This window comes from Hibiscus syriacus, unplaced genomic scaffold, assembly GCF_006381635.1.
Source record: "Hibiscus syriacus cultivar Baekdansim isolate YM2019G1 unplaced genomic scaffold, ASM638163v2 tig00109925_pilon, whole genome shotgun sequence".
Taxonomy (NCBI): Eukaryota; Viridiplantae; Streptophyta; class Magnoliopsida; order Malvales; family Malvaceae; genus Hibiscus; species Hibiscus syriacus.
Window position 1 is genome coordinate 567,813 of NW_024062531.1, and position 24,211 is coordinate 592,023.

At 33.8% G+C, this 24,211-nt stretch overlaps 1 pseudogene; it reads left to right on the forward strand.

Annotated features, from left to right (window-relative positions):
- The first annotated feature begins 17,815 nt into the window (after window positions 1-17,815).
- On the forward strand, window positions 17,816-19,903 carry LOC120210525 (annotated as a pseudogene).
- The last annotated feature ends 4,308 nt before the right edge of the window (window positions 19,904-24,211 follow it).

The window sequence follows — 24,211 nt, forward strand, 5'->3', positions numbered from 1 at the left end:
AGCTTCTATCATGCTCAAGGCTTCAATAACTAATCAAAAATAAAAGGATAAACCATCAAATTGAAATCTCACCTTTGCCATGAGAAGAGCTTGTCCTCCTCTTTTTCCCCTTTTTAAATCCCTAATAGTGATATATTTTAATTTCCCTCCTAAAAGACCAAAGTGCCCTCTTTATTCATTTTTATATACAATTTAGTTCAAAATACTATTCTCAACCATTTTCTCATCTTTTAGCATTTATTCAATTAAATCCCCAAAATTGAAATATTTTCAATAAAGTCCCTTATACATTATTTGGGGCATTACAAACGCTGTGTAATATCGTGAATTTTAGTTTGAGGCCATAGTAGACAAAGTACTTTAAGCGTAGATTGACTAATATTAATCGTCATTAAATAATTCGGTGAGTAATGTGTTTATAAACTGTAAGAAAAATGAGAAACTATCGAGTAGCATATATGAGTATTGAATCAAAGTTGCAAAGTGAATGTTTTGGGACTGATATGTAGAAAGTTGGGAATCGTCATCATATCTTTAGTAGATGACATCAGTACCGTGTATGGCAAGTGTCCATAGGATCTCGAGGCGTAGTATGACGAGTTACATGTGTTCAATAAGGAAAAGAGACTATAGAGTGGTACAGTATGTTAACTTAATTGAGTAGAGTTAGCTAGTGAAGAGTTTAGTTGTTGTAGACGAATAGTGGAAAATTGTTTATCCTTATGAAATATTTTGACTATTTAGTGTTAGACAGTAAGAATGTGATTCTTTAGCTCTGTACCCTTCTAAGGTTGTTGCTTAAAGTTTGACGCTTGTAGTGCCCTTTGGAAAATCATAGATCGATTTTGTGAGTTTCCAAGTTGTATGTTATGTTGACGAGACTTCTTTTCTGAAGATAAGACTTGATATAAATTTAGGTGCCTTGAGGCTTCTAATTGTTTGACCTAAGGATAGGTCATTATTCAATCCAAGTAAATTTTGAGGACAAAATTTCTTTCAAGAAAGAGAGAGTCGATAGGCTGAGTGAGAGCTTAATTAGATGTAAATTGGGCATGATTGGCCATAAAAAATGGGATTTTTACATACAAGGTAAAATTTAAGGAACCAAAAATATAATTATCTCAATTATGAAAATTAGGTTGATTCTTTGTGATTTTATCACATGCTTGGGTGTGGGTTTTAGGGGTAAAAGCTGGAGAACTTTTATTTCTCATGTTAATTCTTACGAATAATTGAAATACGCGAAGAGATGATGAATTGGACTTTAAAAAAGTATAGTGAAAGCAATCGAAAAATAAAAACTTTGTACAATGAATTTAAAGTAGTTCGAGTTCTAAACCAAGTCTTCAACCACTACATTAGCATCCACACTAAGGATTTCTCAAATCCATTAGATTTGCTAACCTTTGGGGACAAGGTGTAACCTTAAAACAACACAAAGGTTTATACGCCAAAACCTTACTTACATTCTCTCTACAAGAGGAATTACAAATTTAGCAAACCAAATAAAACCTCACAAAGACCAATGTGATTGCAATCAATAAGCTCTCACTCAAATCACACTTAAGCAAATTAAAAATAAAGCTCACAAGTGTGTTACAATGAAAATTTTGAAAATTAAGCACAAAAGACTTTTAATACTTTGTTGTTTTAAGGCTTTGATAATCATGATGTTTTGTTGGGGATTTTAATGGTGAGAATATTTTGGTGTTTTGCTTGATTTCATAATTAAATGATATTTTTTGTGTAAAATATGTGTTTTTATGATACTTTATGACCCTAGTTAACTTTTTTAAGTTTTAACACGTGATTTGGGGATCATACTAAGACCTTTAAGACAATTCTTAAGTGTTTCATAAGCTTAAAAAAAGACTATTATGGGTTCGAGTATTGATACTAAATGAATTGGGATGATTTCTGGGTAGTTTTAGTAGTTTGTATCGATACTGCTCATTTTGTATCGATACTAATGAAGTTTGGTGCCAATATTGGGCCATTTTGTTTTGCAAAACATAAGTAGTTTTTGGTACCGATACTCATAGGGGTATTGATACTTGTCTAAGGGTAATTATACCATAAGAAGGGTATCGGTACTACCCATTTTAGATGGTTAAGGTCAAATTTGTTAAGACCCGTAAGAGTTAATAATAACCCACAATGGTGAGACTTAGTTCGTGAAGGACATAAATAATAAAAAGGTGCCTAGAAACACTCTTAGAATGGGGTTACAGCCAAAGTAACTATATTAGGTGTAATACATCCATGCATCTTCAGTCGAGCATGAATCGAGTATTTAAGAACGAAAGATCATTGCAGAAGATATACTGAAAATCAATATGATAAACTAATTAGATTTTGTAATAGATGAATTGTGTACTAGGAGAATGTTAGTGAGTCGATGACGTACAAGTCGTTACTCTAGTTTAAGGGTGAATCGAAGAGAAGTATACTAAGAACAACCTGCGTGTCTTTACCAAGTAGCGAACCCAAGTCAGGTATCAGGCTAGCAAATAATACAATAAGTGAACAGTAGAAACAATAATTATCGTAAAATCATGAAATGCATAGAGACTTCCTTAAAGACAAAAATGTCTAAAATGCCCTTCAATGTTAAATAACTAGAATAAAGCAACTTAATAGACTAACAAATATAATAGACTAATAAACTCTTGCTTAACATTCTAGATGAAAGATCGAGTGAGATAACAGCTAGTAAGAGGATGATCTTACTTTAGTGTGTTGAGCTATGCTAGTGTGTAGCTAGGCTACCTTAGTTGCCCTAGTGGGGCATTGTTAGTGGTGTGACATTTGGGCCCTCATTCATGCTTGTATGGTTGCATCAATACAATACATCAGTTATCCTTAAAGCTTGGATCGATGCTATGTGAGATCGATCTAATACTTTAGTTGAGTGAGAATTGCACCGATGTTGAGTGATATCGGGTTTCCCCTCCACGATCTACCTGATACTGTGTAAGACCAGGAGATCATTTAGCAGCTTAGTGAGAATTTTGCTGATGCTATTTGATATCAAGATTCCCTCAGTTTTCCAGTATATGATGCTATGCAAAACTAGATACAAGAAGTTTGTCTTGTATCATATTCAAAGAATGCACAACAGTTGCAGTCATTGTGATTAGAGACCCAATGGAGGTGTACTCATGGAAAAGCTCTTAGCAAAGGATTAAGGGAAGCATGAGACTCCTACTTTAATGATAGAACAGTTGAATCTTAAGTAGATAGCTCTTTATTATGATCATGCATCTACCTATAGCAAAGTACCATGTATTTAGCATACTTGTGTTTATGAGACTCTTAATGTTGCTATAGATTAGTGATTATACTATTGGGTTTTGTAAGCTCAACGTTCGGATGTTTCCGTTTGCAAGTTATTAGCTTGAGCTGTTCGAGGAGCAATATCACTGTAAGACTTCCAACATCTCTTCCAAAGTATTGTATTGTAGCTTTAGTGGGAATATTTATTCATAAAACCTATTTATTAACTGGGGTTTTAAATATTTAAATTTTTAGGATAAGCAATATTATTGAATCTAACAAGGAAATAAACAATAAAACCAGAATCAGGTAAAAACACCTAATACAAGAATATCCTGACCTTGCACAACCAGACCATACAAAGGGTTTGGTTAATATATGCCTAATTCCACCAACTAAACATGTTTTCCAATTATATTTTCTAAGCATTTGTATTATAATCTAATTTTAATTAAATTAAAAATATTAAAAAATTTAAATTATTATAAAAAATAATAATTCTTTTTGATAAACTCAAAATTTATAATTTTTTATTTATTTTTTCGAGTCAAATGGAATTATACTTCCCCTTAAACTTTGTAACTTTATTACTTTTCAAGGTTTTGGAACTTTATATTTTTATAATGTTTTAAAATATTTTATATTTTAAAAATGGAGGATTATTTTGTGATTTTTAGATAGACTAATTTGTTTATTTTTGGGATCTAGAGGGTAATTACACCCATTTGTTATTAAGATTTTTTTATACTCAATTCACAAAAATTCAAGTCCACTTCAATTCGAATAAATGAATTACTTATTTGAATTAACACACAATTAAGAGGAAAAAATGAAAAAATCTTATTGATTGACCAGTGAAAAATGTATTAAAATAATGTAATTCTACGTCAGATCAAGTAAAATGTGGTGCTTTGCGGTATTAGTGGAAAGATGTATCAATAGAAGTGGAAGTATGAATCAATCAAATGGTGCATTACTCATCATATTAATTAATAGTTCCTTTTTAAATTGTTAAAGAATACATATTAATGCATGAAATAAACAACCACGGTGATAAAGAAATTATTATTATTTCTTGAAATATTGAATTCAAACTCCATGTATATTAGAAGTGTAAACTTTTAATATCAAATAATTGAAAGTTATTTTTGAACATATATTATTTTGTTCTTATCTCAAATTAATAAAAAAATCAAATAATTCAAATATAGTGTTGTATTTTCAAAAGACTGTTTTTCTATTGTTGTTGCTGCTTTTCATATTCAAAGTGGTTATCATGAAATCCAAATAATCATACTTTACATGCATTTTGAATTTGTAATGAACTGATCTGAAAAATAATATAAAATTCAAATAATTATAAGTAAACAAAAAATAAAGTATGTTACGTAGTGAATCACAAAGAAAAAGTCATAACAAATTGTATCTAATCATTCAAATTTCTGCATATAAAATATAATTTTATAAGTTTCATATATTTTTTATATTTTTATTAATAATATGTTTTTATTATCTCTAAGATTTTATAAATTTAAATTTTAAAATATTATAAGTTCGTCCCAAAACATAAAATCTTACATTTGTCACTGCATCAATAGAGTTCGATTAGCTAATGAATGATTAAACTAATACCTTAAGGAAAAGCCGTAGAATTAAAAAGATAAATACTAACATGACCTAATCATGGAGTAGTTTCATTGGTGTGAAACTTGTGTCCAGCCCCACCGGCAAACTCCCATGGAATTCGACCTCATCACACTATTATAATTATTACCAATAAAGCTAATTACAGTCAAATCCCATGTTCCAAACATTGAAATATACAAAAGTAACACTGAATTAGTTGATGACAGAGAGCGTACATTACTATCTTCAAAGAACAAACCTGCAGCATGATTACAGCTTCTGAGATGTCGGCATCGCAAGCGAAACTCCACCGCCGCTGGGTAAATCCTTCCATTGTTGAGTCACGGTTTTAATCTGGGTAGAAACTAACTCCAGCCTTGCCTGCAGTGAGGATAAGCTTCAAGGTTAGGAAGTCGTCGAGAGAAACGGGCGACATTAGCAGATGGCAAGTAGAAGAACTACGTTAACGAGAATGTATATATTACCATAAAAATTAAGATCGCCAGCGAAAGATGCCTTGGAGCGGATGAATGAGAAAAATAGCAAGGGAACTGGTATAGGAACATTGATGCCAACCTAAATATAAGAAGAAACATGTTACTGCAAGAGAAATGACCTTGCAGTAAACCTCGTCGTATGGGTCGTGCAATTTGTCCATAGTTTTACCTGCCCAGCGTCAACCTCGGTCTGGAATTTCCTCGCAGCTGCACCGGATGAAGTGAATATAGAAGCACCATTGCCATATCTGTATAAGCACAACTTGCACGTAAAACAAACATGGATATGTAACGTAGATGAGGAAGAAAGAGGGTTTGATCCAGGATGTACTTGTTTCTATTAAAAATGTTAATTGCCTCTTCTAAGCTGTCAGCCTGAACATTGGGTGCAAAAAGAAAGAACATTTAACATTGTTGCCGTGGGATTTAAGGTTCAGAATCTCTCAAGGACTAGCCTCGGGACTCGTGGCAACAATGTGTTGTGCATTGAGATATCAAATCAAGCACGTCTTGTTGGACTCTGAATTCAACGCCAAGCTCGGAGATTTTGGTCTAGCGAGGCTCGTGGACCATTCGAAAGGAAACGACCGTGTTGGCTGGCACAATGGGGTACCTTGCCCCATAGTGTCACATGGCTGGAAAAGCTAGCAAACAATCAGATGTTTATAGCTACGGCGTTGTCACTTTGGAGTTCGCTTGCAGACAGAAACCGATCGAACCGAAAACCGGTGAGGGTAAAGTGAATTTGGTGGAGTGGGTTTGGGATCTTTATGGAACAGGCCAATTGCTCGAAGCTTGCGACCCAAGGCTTAAAGGAGAACTTACAAAGCAAGAAATGGAGCAATTGATGATCGTGGGGCTATATGTGCACACCCGAACGAGAATTCGAGGCCGTCGATACAGCAAGCGATTCATGTACTTAATTTTGAAGCTCCATTGCCGATTCTCCCGTCGAAGATGCCAGTGCCGATGTATTATGCTCCACCATTGATTGTTCCTCCATTAAACCTTACAGCAGTTATAGTGGTAGCACCAGTTCCGCACAGTTTACTTCATCCTCGAGTTCTTCTGCATCTTCATCTCTCTTGTTACCTCCTCGAGATTGATTAAATTTCGTTTCATTTGTTTGTTGTAAAACTTTTATTTTTCTCCTAAATGTTTTTTTAAAGGAATGTTTGTCCTAAATGTGAATAATAAGAGAACTGTTTTTCTTATAGATTGTTTTAGCTTTTAAGGTGAATTTTTTTCATTTAATGCGACCCTTGTAAAGTAAATTAATTTGACCTTTTAACTAATGAAATCTAACATTAACAATTATAATGATGTTGTAGTTTACGATGTTGATATGACAAACTAATGTGTTAAAACTACACGGTGAGTGATGATTTGATAGAGGGATTAAATTGATTTTTTGATCGAATTTCAATAGCTAAATTAATTTTTTTTAGAAAATTCAAAGACTAAGTTACTTTTTTTTTTGAAAAAATTAATTTAAATTTAAAATTGTGAATATAAAAATATTCAAAAATTTTAAAAAATATAAAAATATTAAAAATAAAAAAATAAAAAAATAAATTACTAAAAATATAACTAAAATACTAAAATACTAAAACACCATTAAAAATGAAAATTGTTTAAAATTATAAAATAATAAATTATTAATTATTAAAAATAAATATTTAAAAAAAGGCTTAATTATAAAATAAGTTCCCAAACTATATAACTTTTCAGAATAAGTGCCTAAACTATTTTTTGAATGATCATAGTGTCTAACGTTATAAATGTCACCACTTTAGGTACTCGGGCCGTAAACGCCATTAATTTCCTTCGTTAAGTGACACATGCCACATTTTGGTAATTTTAAATTTTTTATTCAAAATTAAAAACTAAAATTATATTTTAAAAAAAACTCAATTTTTTTGAAATAACCCTAAAACTTTGAAAATTTTCATTTCAACCCTTAAACCAACTCCAACCGGTGTCCTTTACTGTCGATGAATCTCCACCCAACCTCGCCTTCCCTGGCGATCAATACCCCTACAAAATCTCTATCGATCGATGGTTAATTGATGTTTTGTATCGTCAGACCCTATGATAAAAATTGTGATCCCGCACGATTTCGACGGCCAACAGTCACAATTACAATGATGTATGATTAGGAGGATTGCAAGGAGTATGTTGACGGTGATGCTTGTGGCTGAAAAGGGATAGCGACGGGTTAGGGGTAGGAACTTATGATTGTTAGGGATTAGGGTTTTTTGTAATTATGAGAAATTAGTTTTTTTATAAATATAATAATACTTTTAATTTTAAAAAATAAATAAATTTCCAAATTACCATAATGTGACAAGTGTTAGTTAATGGAGAAAATTAATGGCAGTTACGAACCAGGCACCTAAAGTGGTAACGTTTGGGCACCTGCATCATTCAAAAAATAGTTTAGACACCTATTCCGTAACACCCCTAACCCGGATACGAGTCCGAAGTGTCACATTGACTTTTCAAACTTTGATTCTTAAAGAAAAGCATGAAAAGTTTTAAACTTTCATTAAAATAAAAGATGTTAATTTACACAAGTTAGACCCAATTTGAACCAAATTAATCAGAGCATTCAAAATTCACAATTTTGTTACATGCCAACACACTATAAACAACCAAATACATACACTTAACTGCAATTCTGATCTGATTTGTGGAAAGGAGAGTATGACATGTCTAGCTTCAACTCACTTCTCTTCTCATTTATCCAGAACCTACGTGTGAAACACTCATACGCTAAGTCGATGACTTAGTGAGGCATAAAAAAACATATAATAAAAACTCTAACTCAGAGCAACGCATGAACACTTAATATGATTCTACCATTCACAAACATATAATATTTCATATAACATATACATACATGCACCTGTATATTATCATCTTCACACTTAGCATTATTATCAAACCTTCTTATCATATAATCTCATATTCACTAAATGTGCACATCATCAATAACTTAGAGCAATTCATAAAGAATCAAACATAACAGTGAAATTTACGTTTGTCTACTAAACTATAACACATATGATCATGTTATACACATATGCAAATAATCCTCTTATACAAATTTCACTTAAATTTTATATTTGAATTGCCCATGTACATTATTGAGAACAGAAGGTACGTGAGTACACTGAGGTTGTGTACAGATGCTGTCACCACAGCTCGAATAATTCCCACTAGGGACACTGAATATTTGTCCCGAAGGACCACTATGTCCCGAAAGACCACTATGTCCCGAAGGACCACTATGTCCTGAAGGACCACTATCTCCCGAAGAACCACTGATAATATAACACATCATTACACATAATGTACACATATGATTTGGTAATTCCACATAATGGATACACTTTACATTTTCATATCTCTCTTATTACTCATCATATAACACATCATTCACTTCACAAGTACACATATGATCACTTAGCATTATCCTTTGGTAATACCGCTCATTACACATAATGTCATATTAAAACATGGATGAATTATGTATATAATCACTTGCACGTAGAACAATTCCATATAAATCACATATCACCTACCTTATAACTTATTCTTATATTTTCTCATAAACATATACTCTTATAACTTCTTATCATAACCTTCTTATCACTTGATTTCATATAGCTCAATAGTCACGTGACTTATTTTATATACATATATTCACATACTTTATAATTAGATAATTTACTCCATTTCACCCATTGTCACATAATCACATAATTCACTTACATATATATCATTTTCATTCCTAAATCATATAACACCTAAGTCTTCCTCATAAAGTTATATTGCATGTTCATATAATCTCATTTTATCCTATAAGTCAATACTTATCTTGACTCACTTTTCCATTTATCACATAATTGATTATATCAATTCATATAATTTATTACACTATCCTGCATTTATATTGATCATGTAATCTATATCATAACATATAATTTATATACTAAATTAATCCATTTATCTAGCTTCATGTCACATGACTCCTATAGCATAGTTTCTTTTAAATATAATTCTTCTCTAAACACTTAACTTATAATTTGGTATCATCATTTATATTTATGCACCCTAATTTACATACTATTCTCCTAAAGTCTTATAACATTTTCTTATATAAACCCTTATACCATATAATATAACCTATACTTGATTATCTTATTATCACAGTTACTTATATCAAATAATGCTTTAACTTACAACCTAGGTCACATGTTTATTTCACTCCTTATGACTTTATTACACAGCTTATGTCACATTTCATACAATTTCATATTCCTTTATTACTTGACTTATTTCTTGTTCCTATATCTTCTCATATACATATAAATATATGCTTTCTCATCTTATAACTTATATTACATATGTATGCAATCTTAGAAGTTAATAATCAATAACTCAGATAATATTCTTGTATTGTTTCATAAATCATTATCATATAACACATAAATGCACATCACATAACATGTAATGCAAGCATGTCACATTCAGATAGCACGCAATCTTAATCATGCTTCGACTCATGCTATCATATATTCAAAATATCTGGAACAGACTTATCATAAGTCCAATTCCCATGTAAAAGTACATATATTCCAATAGTATGCACTCACCTTGGCCTTACTAAGTTCCAATCCTCTTTTATGATTTCCTTTTTTTCAATCGAATCTTAACTTGATAGTTGTCCCATAACTTGTTCGTACTCTATATCTACATAATCATACATTGATACATATCAGTATCCAATTGATATATTCTAATCTATCATTTCTTAGACCAAAAGAAAGGCTATTTTTATCTTTTAATAAAGGTATGCATCGATGCATTCTACAGTGTATCGATGCATTCCTTAACGTGTGCATCGATGCACTACCTGTGCATCGGTACACAAATCACCTTCGATATTTATTCTTAAGGGGGTGCATCGATGCACTCCTTATGCATCGATGCACTAATTGCATTCGATGTTCATTTATTTGAGAGTGCATCGATACACATTGAAGATACATCGATGCACACAACCCAGAAATTCCATCTTGAGCACAAAGATGTCTTGTTTTGACCCCAAATTCTACTTATTAATCTCTCCTTGTACCTTAAAACTTATCTATACATATGTAAACCTTCTTATAACACTATAACACTTTACCATCTCCCATAATTCACCATAATTCTTGAATCAAAGAATTTCATTAAATTTTCCATGTGTTCTAAATTCAATTCTATCACCTCTAACTTCTTAATTAACCCTTTGACAAGTCAAATTCATTCTTAGGACTTCAAAAACCTTTTTATAACAAAAGTTAATTTCTTAACTCTTAATAGAAATTCCTTTCTAATACTCTCTTCTTGGTGTTTTAAACTTATATAAGCTTTCCTTAAGCTTATATAACCCCCAAAGACTCAAATCCAACTTAATAATTCAAGAAATCAACAACTAAATCAAACTTACCTTTAAAGATGGAAGTCAACGTGAAGAAGGAAGAAGAAGAGATAAGCTTTCCAGATAATTCTCCCCATCCCCACGTGTTATCTTCCTAAATAAGGGAGATAAAAATATCATCCAATCCAAATTACCATAATACTCTTACAATCCTTTCATATTTACCCTTTTATCCAATAATAAAATATTCCTATTAAAATCCTTGAACTTTCAATTTTTCCTAAATTGATCTCCAAATTTTAAAATTCTCATTTTAGTCACTGACCCAGATTTCGGGATGTTACAAATTCGTAAAAAGGTATAGTTTGGGCACTTCTTTTATAATTAAGCCTTTAAAAAACATATTTTAAACATAATATATACAAGTAACATATAAACACAAACATAAATCCATCATATTTATAGAATCGAATTAATAAAGTCAATATACTTTTATTTTCATATACATCAATCAACACTATACATATCATACATTTTTATATCATACATGTACGTAATCTAGACATGATTTTATCACCATATAATTATTTAACCAATACGCATGGGCAAAACACAACATAGACATATTTGAGCCAAAGTCCCCCAAAATTAAAAAAAAAATGATTTAAATCCTTAATTTTTTTTTAAAATTTAATATAACCCCCACAAAATGTTAGAAATTCAAATTAAGTTTTAAATTTTTTTAATATTCTTAATTAAATCCCTTCCATAATTTTTAAAAATTTTCATTAAACTTCTCAAAATTTTAAAAAAATTAGTTAACCCCGATTTAAAAAAATGTAAGTTGAACTCTTCACTTTTTTTTTAAAATTTTTTTAATTTAAACCTCTAAATTTCTTTAAAATTTAAGTAGGGATGGCAAAAAAACCGAACCCGACGGGAAAACCCGAAAACCGAATTAAATGGGGCGGGTTCGGGGATGATAAACGGGGACGGGGACGGGGACGAGGAAAAACCGAGTTTTTTAAATGGGGACGGGGACGGGGACGGGTTTAGTAATCCCCGCCCCGATTACCCGATTACCTGGCCCGATTACCCGGCCCGATACCCGACCCGATACCCGGGTATTCATACTTAATTTGTTTCAAACTCAAATAGCCCAATAAGCTGAAGTCTACGGACCCGCTAAGGCAGTAAGGCTCTCAGCACCATAACCCTTTTATTTGTATTTCATATTTTCTCAAGATTTTTTTTCTTTAGGGTTTCACTCTGCCGTTTGTTTATGGTGCGTTTTCTCCTCTCAAATTTTCTTATTCATTACTGTTTTGATAGCCCAATTCAAGATCTCTTTTCTTTTTTTATAGGATAATTCAATTCTTTTTTGTTTTGTTTTCTTGTCCCGTTTTTCAGACGGATTTGAGATTGTGATCTGCCTTTCTTCCCTTCTTTTGAGGTGATTTTACAGCAAGTTATTATCAATTTTCCATTAGGAAATTTGTATTTTCATTGCACTGGATAGCTGGGGATTTTATGCATTACCTGTCTATTTATCTTGGACTTTTTCCATCTTGTTTGATGAAACACACTTATTCTATGGCGTCATAATAGATGATTTGGTTGAACAATTATATTGTTTGGTTTTTGTTTAGGATAATTTGAAATTTAAGTGCCCATTGCTGATGACTGCTTCTTATCATTGACCTCATAAAAATTTCACTGAACCTAATAATCGAGTCCAGAATCATAACACTCGAACATGATTTTATAACTGACGAGGAGTTTTTCCTGATGTGCATTTTTGGTTGGGCATTGCTTTTGCTGGTGTCTGACCCCTGGTTCAGCAATTTTTAAGGTGTTATTTGGTGTTCATAAACTTCTTGACTGCCTACAGCATGTGCAACAATTGCACTTTAAGCATTGTTATATGAGTTAAATACATGCATGCTTGAGATGTTTTATACATGCTCTGTTGTACGTCAACAGCTTAATTGCATATTTCTTGTTATTCAATTTAATCCATAAAGAATAGAATAGAGAGAATGTTGTGGCTATGTTGCTCAAAAGGTTTTCAGGTTTATCATTGTACGAGTTTTATGACAATGACTTGATTTCCTGTGAAAAAATAAGCTGATCTTTCAAGAGCCAGAATACCTTCTGGCTATGCAACATTTCTATCAGAAAATCTATAATGTTTAGAGAGTCTGTGGGATGTTGGGAGGGTAGATTTTGATTTTTTTTAAGCATTTAATTGCTATCTGAAAATCTACAATTTAGTTATTTACATCAATGTATTTTTTTCAAGTTATGAGACATTGTTTCTTGCGACTTTCTAGAACTGTATAATATCTTGGTGTTGTTTCACCTAACTTTCGTTTTACATGGATGTTAATGGCATACTGCTATACATTGACTGTAGGTCATATTTGGATGATTCGGAGCTTTCCCATCTTACTTTCTCTTAAAATGAATACAAGGGGTGGTCAAGTATATAAAGTGATAATTTCCATTAAGAAACATCTCTTATGCGGCTAGCCAGAATGCATCATTTGTAGTCATATAATAACTCTGTACGAATTGAATTGTGAATTAATTCATGCAAGTATCGAACTAGTTGAGTTGTTTTCCTTTTGACCATTGAATCAATTTTGTCGCATAGAAACGGTCTATGTAACATTGCAATATTTTTTATCTTCCACAACTAGCTTACTAACTGGGTGGCTGCTAAGGGAACTCTCTTTCCGTTCTATCATACGTCTCAAGGTTTGATTATTAGCCTTGGCTAACCTTATGGCAAGTGAACTCACCCTTCTATAATCACTTTTGGTACCGTGATGTTGCATATATCTTGTAATACTGGTATTTTGTTTTGTCGAACGTTGCATGTGGCAGATATGATGTTGTTTTCAGATTGATTTATCATACAGTTATGCCATGCTCACACCTATATGGGAGGATTTTGACATTTAAATGCATTGGTCATGTATGCTTTGATATAATTAATAGTGCATCAACAGCAGCTTACCTTATCTTATTGGAAGCAAATACTTATTTTACTCCATTTATTTGCAATGAATTATCTTTTACAGTGAGGTATATGCACTTGCACTTTTCTTAATGAAGGTTGTTTCATAGCAGTAATGGAAGGTCAGCGTTCCATAGATGATAATTCTAAAGAATGGGCACAAGCACAAGCACAATCACAAGTTGAAAGCAATAACATGACTCAATCATCTCCGATGCGAAATAACCAAGGCCCATCCATTTCACCGATAGAAGAAGAACAAACACAATCGATGATAGCAATGTTGGTACAAATAGTAAAAAGCGAAAACTTACTTCAGTTGTATGGAATCACTTTGAGAAGGTGAATGTTAACGGTGAGGATAAGGCAGAGTGTCGTTATTGCAAGAAAAAATTAGGAGCAAATAGTAAGAATGGGACACGACACTTGCATGATCATTTCAAGAGTTGTCCAAGGCGAACTTGTAGAGATATACGTCAACAAGTGATTGGGATGGGGCAAAAAACAACGGATGGACAAACAAAAATATCATGCTTAAATTTTGACCCCGAAAAATCAAGAAAAGATCTTGCAGAGATGGTAATAGTGCATGAATATCCACTTGTAATGGTGGAACATCATGGATTCGAAAGTTTGTGGTTGGTCTTCAACCTTTATTTAAGGTTCCATCTAGGAATACCTTAAAAAATGATATTCTCAAGATTTATGACTTCGAGAAAGAAAAAACAATGCGGTATGTTTATTTGTTTAATCAGTTTCTATTTGTATCTTGTATTTATTTAGTTTCTAATTTGTATGTTGTATTTATTTCAGTCTATTGGAGAAGAATCGAAGCAAGATTGCCATTACGACAGATATGTGGACATCAAGTAATCAAAAAAAAGGTTCATGTCAATCACATCGCATTTGATCGATGATAATTGGGAGATGCAAAGCCGAATAATGAGGTACTTTAAACTTACCTTTGCTAGCTAGGTACTAAATATAAGAACTAATTGATTCTAATTACTTATTTACTAGGTTTATATACGTGCCTTGTCCTCATACTGCTGAAGTTCTTGCTGATGTGTTGTATGAATCTCTATGTGATTGGAACATTGATAGAAAATATCAACAGTTACAGTTGATAATTGTAGCACAAATGATCTGATGATTCATTTATTATTAGACAAGTTGTCTTTGAACTCGTTGATTTTAGGAGGAGAATTATTTCATATGAGATGTTGTGCACACATCTTGAACTTGATAGTTCAAGATGGTTATCTGTTATTAGGGATGGAATGAGAGAATAGGGATAGTGTTTATTTTTGGAGCGCAACACAAAAAAGAATAGAAAAGTTTGAAGAAGCGGCTCGTCACTTGACAATTGATTGCTCAAAAAAATTGTCTCTTGATTGTAAACACGTTGGAACTCGACATATTGATGTTGAGTGTTGCTATAGTGTACAAGGATGTTTTCAAACGTTTAAAGCAACGAGAAGCACAATATAGAAGTTTACCTACAGATAGAGATTGGGAGTTAGCTTCAAGTATTTGTGGAAAATTGCAACTGTTTTATAAGGTGACTTTGATGTTTTCGGGTACCAAGTATCCTACAGCTAATGTATTTTTCCCATCCATATGTGAGATAAGAATTGCATTAAGTAAGTGGAGTGAAGATCGAGATGAAGTGATAAAAGCAATGGGGGAGAGGATGCTTGTTAAGTTTGATAAATACTGGTCAGTTATACATGGAGTTATGGGAGTTGCAGTTGTATTAGATCCAGATACAAGTTCAAAATGATGGAGTATGCTTTCCCGAAGATTTATGGTTTTGAAAAGTCTGATGTTGAAATTGTAAAACTAAAGGTGCTTGTGTCTCGTTTGTTTCAAGATTATGAAACTTGTAATTATGAAAGTTCACAGAATCGGGATGTTGATTCAAGTCGCAACACTAGTGACATGGAGGTTCAGGTGGAGGGGGGGTTTTTCAACGACTATTTTACATTCATTGAAGATGATAATCATACAGGTATCACTATATGAGTTTGTTTTATTTATCTTTTGATTGTTTTATTTATGTTTTAAATGTATAAAATTATTATTGTAGGTATCATGTCGGAGCTTGATCATTATCTTCAGAGAAAGTAAGGACACAAAATTCAGAGCTTGATATTTTGTCTTGGTGGAAAACAAATGGTTTCAAGTATCCAACATTACAAAAAATTGCCCGAGACATATTAGCAATTCCAATATCCACTGTTGCGTCTGAGTCTGCCTTTAGTACAAGTGGTAGATTGGTGAGTCCTCATCGGAGTCGTCTTCATCCAAAGACGTTGGAAGCGCTAATGTGTGCCCAAAGTTGGTTAATAAACGAAATAAGAGGTAATCAATCATTTCTTTTACTTATAAGTTTATTTTTTCAATTGTATTGTTGATATGATATGTTATATAAATTAATAAATACAGCAACTTGTTCACAAGAGTCCGAAGCATATTGTAAAAGCATCGAATATGATCGTGATGATGGTGACGAGGTACTAAATTGATATACAAGTTATACGTGATATCATTAAATTTTTATATAAATTTTGGTGACTTATAATTTTTGTAATTGTAGCAATTGGGGGTCACAATTGTTTGATGACGGTGGTGGCGTCAAGCCCTTCATTGAGTGGCTCTAGAATGTCGAGTCTGAGTCGGAGGAGTGATTCACATTTATCATGCTTTATTGTTAATTTATTTCAATCATTTGGGGTCACAACAACGAAGTGCTCTTTGTTATTTCAGTTTGGTTTTCTCTATTAAGACTACATTTCCCTTTGTTTTTATATTTTGATTGAGTTGTTATTATCTGCCTTTAATTTCCCAATAATTCTTTCATTAGTTTACTATAAGATTCCTGAAATCACATAAGAAAATTCTATTAATTAGCTCCCTGTAATATACTACTCATCCAATTTTGGTTTGTGTTTCGATTCCGTTTAACTTATTTTAAATTTACTGAAATGTTAAATTATTTTAATTTGATACAATTTTGAAGTATTAAATTACCCGTTTAAATAACCGTTTATGCTAAACGGAGATACTCGTTTCCCCGCGGTTTTACCCGATTACCCGATGGGGATCCCCGTTTAAATCCCCGCGGTTTTTTAAGCGGGGACGGGTATGGGTTTTTTTAACGGGGACGGGGACGGGGGGACCAATACCCAGCCCGAACCCGGCCCGTTGCCATCCCTAAATTTAAGCCGATCCCCCAAAACTTCACCACCAAATTCCATCACTGCCAATACCTATTTAAAATATTATTATTAGATTAATCAAGACTTACAAATTTCTAATGAGAATTTTATTATATGCTTTAAGTATTGAGAATCATATATATATATATATTATAATTTATATTTACATATATTTACACAGGTCATGAAAATAAATCATGAAAGTCAAGAAGGAACGGTTCGCCACATGCCAAAAAATCTTTGGGTTCCGAACTTGCGGCATATCTTGAGCATTTGCTCTCCCTCCCATTGCAATTTGCTGGGTCAAAGAAAAAGGGATTGACACAAAAAATTCTAAAACTAGAAGATGATAATAAAAATCATTGAGTTCTATAGCTCTCTCCCCCATCTCATGAATTATCTATATTTTTCCTCTTTTCACTTCGTGTCAATCTTTCTTTCCTTCTTTAATCTGATAAAACTTCTTCTCATTCGTATCTAATTTGCCTGTGCTAATCACGACTAAAGCCGAATTGTGATTAGTACTTTGCTCTTCTCAAACTGTTATTTCTCAGTCTCTGCCGTTACCTTTTTTTTTTGAAACTTGAAAAAAAAATCTACATTTTACCTTCAAGAAACAGTTTTTTCTTTGAATGATCTGAAACCCACACTGGGTTTAACTGAATAGTTGAATTAGAAATTTTCTGAGTTGTGCAATCTTGATTCGATTCATTGTATTCTGTAAACATCATTGGCCAAAGTAATGAATTTAGCTGAGGAAGTACCGTCTGGGGATGGAGAAACTGTGGGATTGGTCAGGCAGTCCTCTTCTATTGCTTTTCCGTCCCCGACAAGCTTCCGACACGTTTTCCCGGTATGGTGCGACAGAAAGCATATTTTTTTCGATGGTCTCGGAAATTATTCCGACAAGGACTGGGATCTTACCGACGGTGAAGGCAAGGAGTTTTGTTGGTACAATGTAGAACTTCCGAAAGTGAAACAAAGGTTTTCTCTATCAGCACAATACCTTATAGATGTTCTTTGTCCACCTTTGAAGCTCCAAGACATCTCTCACTCGTTAGCAACGGTCCGTTTTGTGGTCATGTCGACGGAGCGCTCGTCTTTCGGGTTAACTCACCCGGCCCTGCCACTAGTAGTTTTACATTTAGGATAGCCGCGAGGATCACCGAGAATTCGGTAATCACCGTGTCCCTGGGGCGTGTTCCGAGACTAGGTTTCTCGCCGACCGGTCAATCCCTTCTCTCGGAGATTCCTAGTGTCGAAAATTCGTGTAATCATAGAAGAATGACGGGAGGGAGTGGGATTGTTATCAAAGAACATGTACTAGAGTTCCTGTTCACAATGAGCCACTCCGAGGAGGCCGATAATCCGGTTCCGAAATCCATCTCGAACCTTGTGGTTCACATCACCGACACTCACGTCGATCACCTTCAGGATGTCGTTACGAAACTCGAGATGGAGCTAGAAGCAGTGGAGCTTCAGTTGGATAGAGGTAAGTAAATTTTGTATAAACAGAATACTTGCCTGATTACTTGCATGTCAAGTATGTACAGCACATTTTATCTTAGCAATGAAGTTATATGTAGATGAAGATCTGGTTAATCTCAGGTGGATTTGCTTTGAAGATGGAGATGCTAGACGATAGACGATTCCCCAAAATGCATCTAAATTTGCAACGTCTCCTGCAGGTAATTTGTCTTGTCTACGAGAATCCACGGCTGTGCAATGAAACCCTCTTTTTAAGAGTGTAACTAAGCATAGTGTTATCAAACTGATCGTGAAGTGTTCATATAACATTCGTTTATGTTCGGCATGAATAAAACTTTTATGTTCACTTAATAAACAAACAAATCATTTATGTTCACGAACAAGCTCGTTTGAAAGCTCATTTTTTTGATTAATTTATAAGGTTGTTTATCGGTTTGTTTACTCGATTCTCTTTCTTCTTATATTTTTTTATATTTTAAATATTAGTGAAAGTATAGACTAAATTAAACATATGATGAACTTTAGAGTTTAAATTGTGATTCCTAAAGAGCTTAAAGACTAATGGTATAGTTTCATCATTTTGACCATCATGTTCATAAATGCTAAACGAATATTTCACGAACAAACATAAAAATCTTCAAAAATAAACAAACAAATATAATATTATATGAACATCTTCAAAAATAAACAAACGAACATGAACTTAATCTTATTAATTCAATCTCGATTCATTTACAAGCCTACCCTCTTTACCCATTTCTCCAAATCTCAGGTGATCTCCCACGGAGAGCAAGTATTCCCCCTAGTCAAGGAAAAATGTTCTTCCAAACCATGGTTTTCAAGCCAAGATATCAACTCCCTCGAAGGGCTGATCGAACGGTTGAGGAGACTGAAAGAGAATGTCGTATTTCTATCGAACCGTGTCACCGCAATTCAAACCGGTTTGAATACATGGCAGTCGGAGCAAATCAACAAAAAACTCTACTACCTCTCTTTTCTTTCCATCGTATTCCTTCCTTTATCGGTAATCACCGGAGGTAATACTTCGATTTTTATCTGTACTATAGTATTAAATTGTGGTTGCGGATGCAAAGTCGTAATTACGGATGAGGCCGTCGAATATATTTCAGTGTTCGGAATGAATGTGGGTGGAGTTCCATGGACCATGCAGAACGAGCCGGAAGTAAAAGACGGTTTCATCAATGTCATGATTCTTTGTCTAGCAATGTTGCTCCTGGTGTTGTTGTGCTTCCTCTTCCCTCCTCTATATACCAAAGCGACGACATGGTATAAGAAGTGGGTTTTCAGGTCAACTAAGGACAGACAGAGAGTTTTATGTTAGGAAACGTGAATCTAGAAATTTATATTAAAGATTTAGGAGTACAAAATTTCAAGTCTGCGGAATTAAATTATCAATGAAAATACTTATAATATATGATAATTTATAATTTCTAGAGATATAATCTTATCCCATAACACCCTCTTCGGTTCATACCTATCGGACGTTATCCACGTGGACAACCGTCGGAATCCATGAAAGAGGCTGTTGCATCAGGAGCTCACCAGAAAAAAATGGTGTATTTCGTTAAATGTAACCCGGTTCTGTTGTATGCCTATGCCCTATGCTTGTTCTTTTGAAGGTTTAACTGTGTAATTGTGATTTTTTGTTTAAAATTTAACTGTACAAATTTTTTTTAAGGCTTATTGCAATTTAAATTCGATGCTTAATGTGAATTATCACTTCTGTTGTTTTGTATATTTGATGCTTTTTCAGTATATTTTTATTTAAAATATCTTAATGTTATCTAAGTTTATAAAAAAGAAAAAAATAACTTAAATATTGGGTGATTCCGTTTGTAATATGATCCGAACAGTGTTGAGTAACCAAAGCATTGATCCGCAACATAATATTACAACTTTGGTTCTTATTCCTAAGGTGTCGAGCCCCTCTATCCATCAGCCTTTGTTCTATTCTCCATAAATTGATCGCAGATTCCTGGCTCGTCGTATTAAGAACATCTTGCCGAGACTTATTGCACCAAACCAGACGAGCTTCCTCTCTGAGTATCACTAAAAATATTGTCATCAACCAGGTGGTAATCTATTCTCTAACGCCGAAAAAAGGAAAGAGTGATTGGATGGTGCTCAAAATCGACCTTGAGAAAACTTTTGATCGTTTGCATTGGGATTTCGTCATTGACTCAGAAGCTAATTTCCCCCCTCTTTTCATTCGGTTGATTCTCAACTAATCTCTACATTTTCCATGCAAGTCCAATTGAATGGTTCTCTAGGCCGAACTTTCAATTCTTCGAAGAGGAATACGACAAGGTGAGCCCATATCACCCTACCTTTTTTGTTATGATCATGGAACGGCTAGGTCATGCCATCTCTACTGCGGTCGAGAGAAGAGATCGAATTCCCTTTCGACTCGTCCAAGGTGGCTTACTCGTTTCCCACCTTTTCTTTGACGATGACTTAATCCTTTATGCAAAAGCATCGCTCGATCAAGCTCACGTTATTGACTCAATCCTATCAGATTTTGGGACCTATTCGGGACACAAGGTCAATAAGCTGAAATCCCAAGTTTTCTCCTCCTCCAATAGGAGTGAAGAAATTGCTACGGCTATTAGCAACCATCTTGACTTGTAACAAGTTGATAATCTCGACACTTATCTTGGAATCCGGTTATGCATAAAAGAACCACTTCAGATTTCTTGATAAAATTCGAAAGAGATTAGACGGATGGTAGAATTTGTCTTGCGAATTCGGTGCTCTCTATCTCGACGTATTTCATGCAAACCTCCTCTTCCTACTCAGATATGTGACGCTATCGAAACGCTTATTAGACGTTTTATTCGGGGTAACTCTTCTCACAATCAAGGTATTTCCCTGTAAATTGGGCTACCATCAAGGTATTTTGGATTCTCATTCTTAAATTTCTGAATTGGCCACTACTCAGCCAATATCCCATGGCGGCCTCAGGGTTCGAATGCTTAAGAACCGTAACATTACCTTTCTCATAAGGGAGTGTTTGGATGGGGGAATGTGGGATTCTCATGGGAATGGAATCCACATTCCCCAGTTTGGTTAGCCCGGAAATCTTATTCCCGGTAATGTAAGATTACCAATAGTGGATTTTTTGGGGTATATTACCGGGAATGTCATTACCTCCATTTCCTTAGGTATTGTTGGATTCCCGACGTTTTGGACTAAAATGCCCTTAATTTTTTTAAATATCATTTTTCTGTCATTAAATAATAAAAAATTCTACGAATGTTAAATTATAAATTTATCCTTAAACTATTTTAGATTTACAAAAAAAAATCTATAATTAAAATTTTATATGAAGTTCAGGGGTTAAAATAAAATTTTACCCTTTCATTAAACCTTTTTATATTTTTAATTTTGTAAAAAAAATTATATAAATTTTATAAATTTAAATTTTTTAAAGAAAATATTTAAATATTTTCCAACTTGTTAAAAAAACAAATATATAATAAGGACAATTTGGTCAAATATACATTCCAATAATCTTTTATTCTTTTAACCAAACACGGTAATCTTATGTTGAATCAAAATAGAGTAAAAACTCTAATTGATCGAGAAGAATAAAAAAAAACTCTTTAGAATAATCTCACAAAATTGCAAAAGGGAAGAACTCTTAAGAAAGCTTTCAAATGCTTATAATTAATCTTTGATTGTTGGATTATAAAACTCAAATACAAGTAGGGTATTTATAGGTTACAAGAAACAATCTAAACCACTCATTAAAATAAGCACTAAATAATCTAAACCATTGAAATTAAAACATGAGAAAAATACTTAATTTTTACCTAACTAAATTGATGTAAGCAATGACATCAAAACTAAATTGATGTAAGCAATGACATTAAATTAATTTAGGTGTGAACTTATTTAGGCTAATATTGAATTTTCAACACTCCCCCTCAATGTTAGCCTCCATTCTTTGAATCACGCCATGCTGACGACGGAAATGTTCAAACTTTCCAACACTCAAGCTTTTTGTAAACAAGTCAGCAATTTGCTCATCTGTCTTGATTTGCCTCATCTCAATCTCTTCTTGCAAAACTTTTTCCCTAACAAAGTGGTAATGTACTTCCACATGTTTAGTTATTGCATGAAAGACAGGATTCTCTGCCAGCCGAATTGTCGATTGGTTGTCACAATACAACGAAATTGCATAATCTATTGGTTGATGTAGATTATTCATCAACTGTATCAACCATGTACTCTCTTGAGCTGCCATTGCTGCTGCTCGATACTCAGCTTCAGTGGTTGACAATGATACCGTTGGTTGTCTTTTGCTACACCAAGAAATTGTTCCGGAGTCAAGCTTAAATACATATCCAGTTGTTGATCTCCTGGTGTCATGATCTCCTGCATAATCAGCATCACAATAACCAACTAACTTGCAGTCTTCACCTTTCTTGTACAAAAGACCATAGTCAATTGTATTCTTCACATATCTCAGTATTCGTCGAACTACTTCCAAATGAGGCTTCTTTGGATTTTGCATATACCGACTCATCACACCAACTGCATAAGAAATGTCAGGTCGGGTCAAGGTTAATTAGATCAGACAACCTACCAATTGTCGATACATTGTTGCATCTTCCAAATCTTTTCCTTCATATGCACACATTTTGATATTTGGTTCCATTGGCGTTGAAGTTGACTTGCATTCGAGCATTCCAAACCTCTTCAACAAATATTTAGCATATTTTCTGTTGACATAGAAATATTCCTTCGTGTGTGCGATCAACCTCTAGACCAAGGAAGTGCTTAAGTTGTCCAAGTTCCTTCATCTGGAAATGAACTGATAAATTCTCCTTCGTCTGAAGAATTTATGCCTCATTCAGGGGGAGCATCCAAGAATCGCGGTAATAGTAGAAAGTTCGATGGCAAGTGTTATAACTGCGGGAAGATGGGTCACATGGCAAAAGACTGTTGGACCAAGAAAAAGTCTGTTGAAAGTAATACTGCTACTTCTTGTTCGAAGGAGAATAGTGAAGATGGTTGGGATGTTGAAGCGTTATTTGCTACGGAGGAAGAAGAATTAGCTCTCACGGTAACAACACCAGAACGGATTGACTACAAGAATGATTGGATCGTAGATTCTGGCTGCTCAAATCATATGACAGGTGACAAACAGAAGTTACAAAACCTGTCTGAGTATAATGGAGGTCGTGTGGTGGTGACAGCTGACAACTCAAGGTTACCGATAACTCACATCGGTAAGACAATAGTTACGCCTCGATATAATACTAACCAGGTGTAACTCCAAGATGTTTACCATGTCCCAGAAATAAAGAAAAATTTGCTATCTGTGGCTCAACTAACATCATCAGGCCATTATGTCTTATTTGGTCCCCAAGACGTGAAGGTTTATCGTGACGTCAAAATCTCAGAAACACCAACAATGGAGGGACGACGTTTGGAATCAATTTACGTGATGTCAGCAGAGTCTGCATATGTAGACAGGACAAGGAAAAACGAGACATCAGATCTATGGCACATGCGATTAGGTCACGTTAGTTATTCCAAGCTAAGTGTGATGGTGAAAAAGTCGATGATTAAGGGGCTTCCTCAATTAGACGTGAGAACAGACACGGTCTGTGCGGGATTCCAG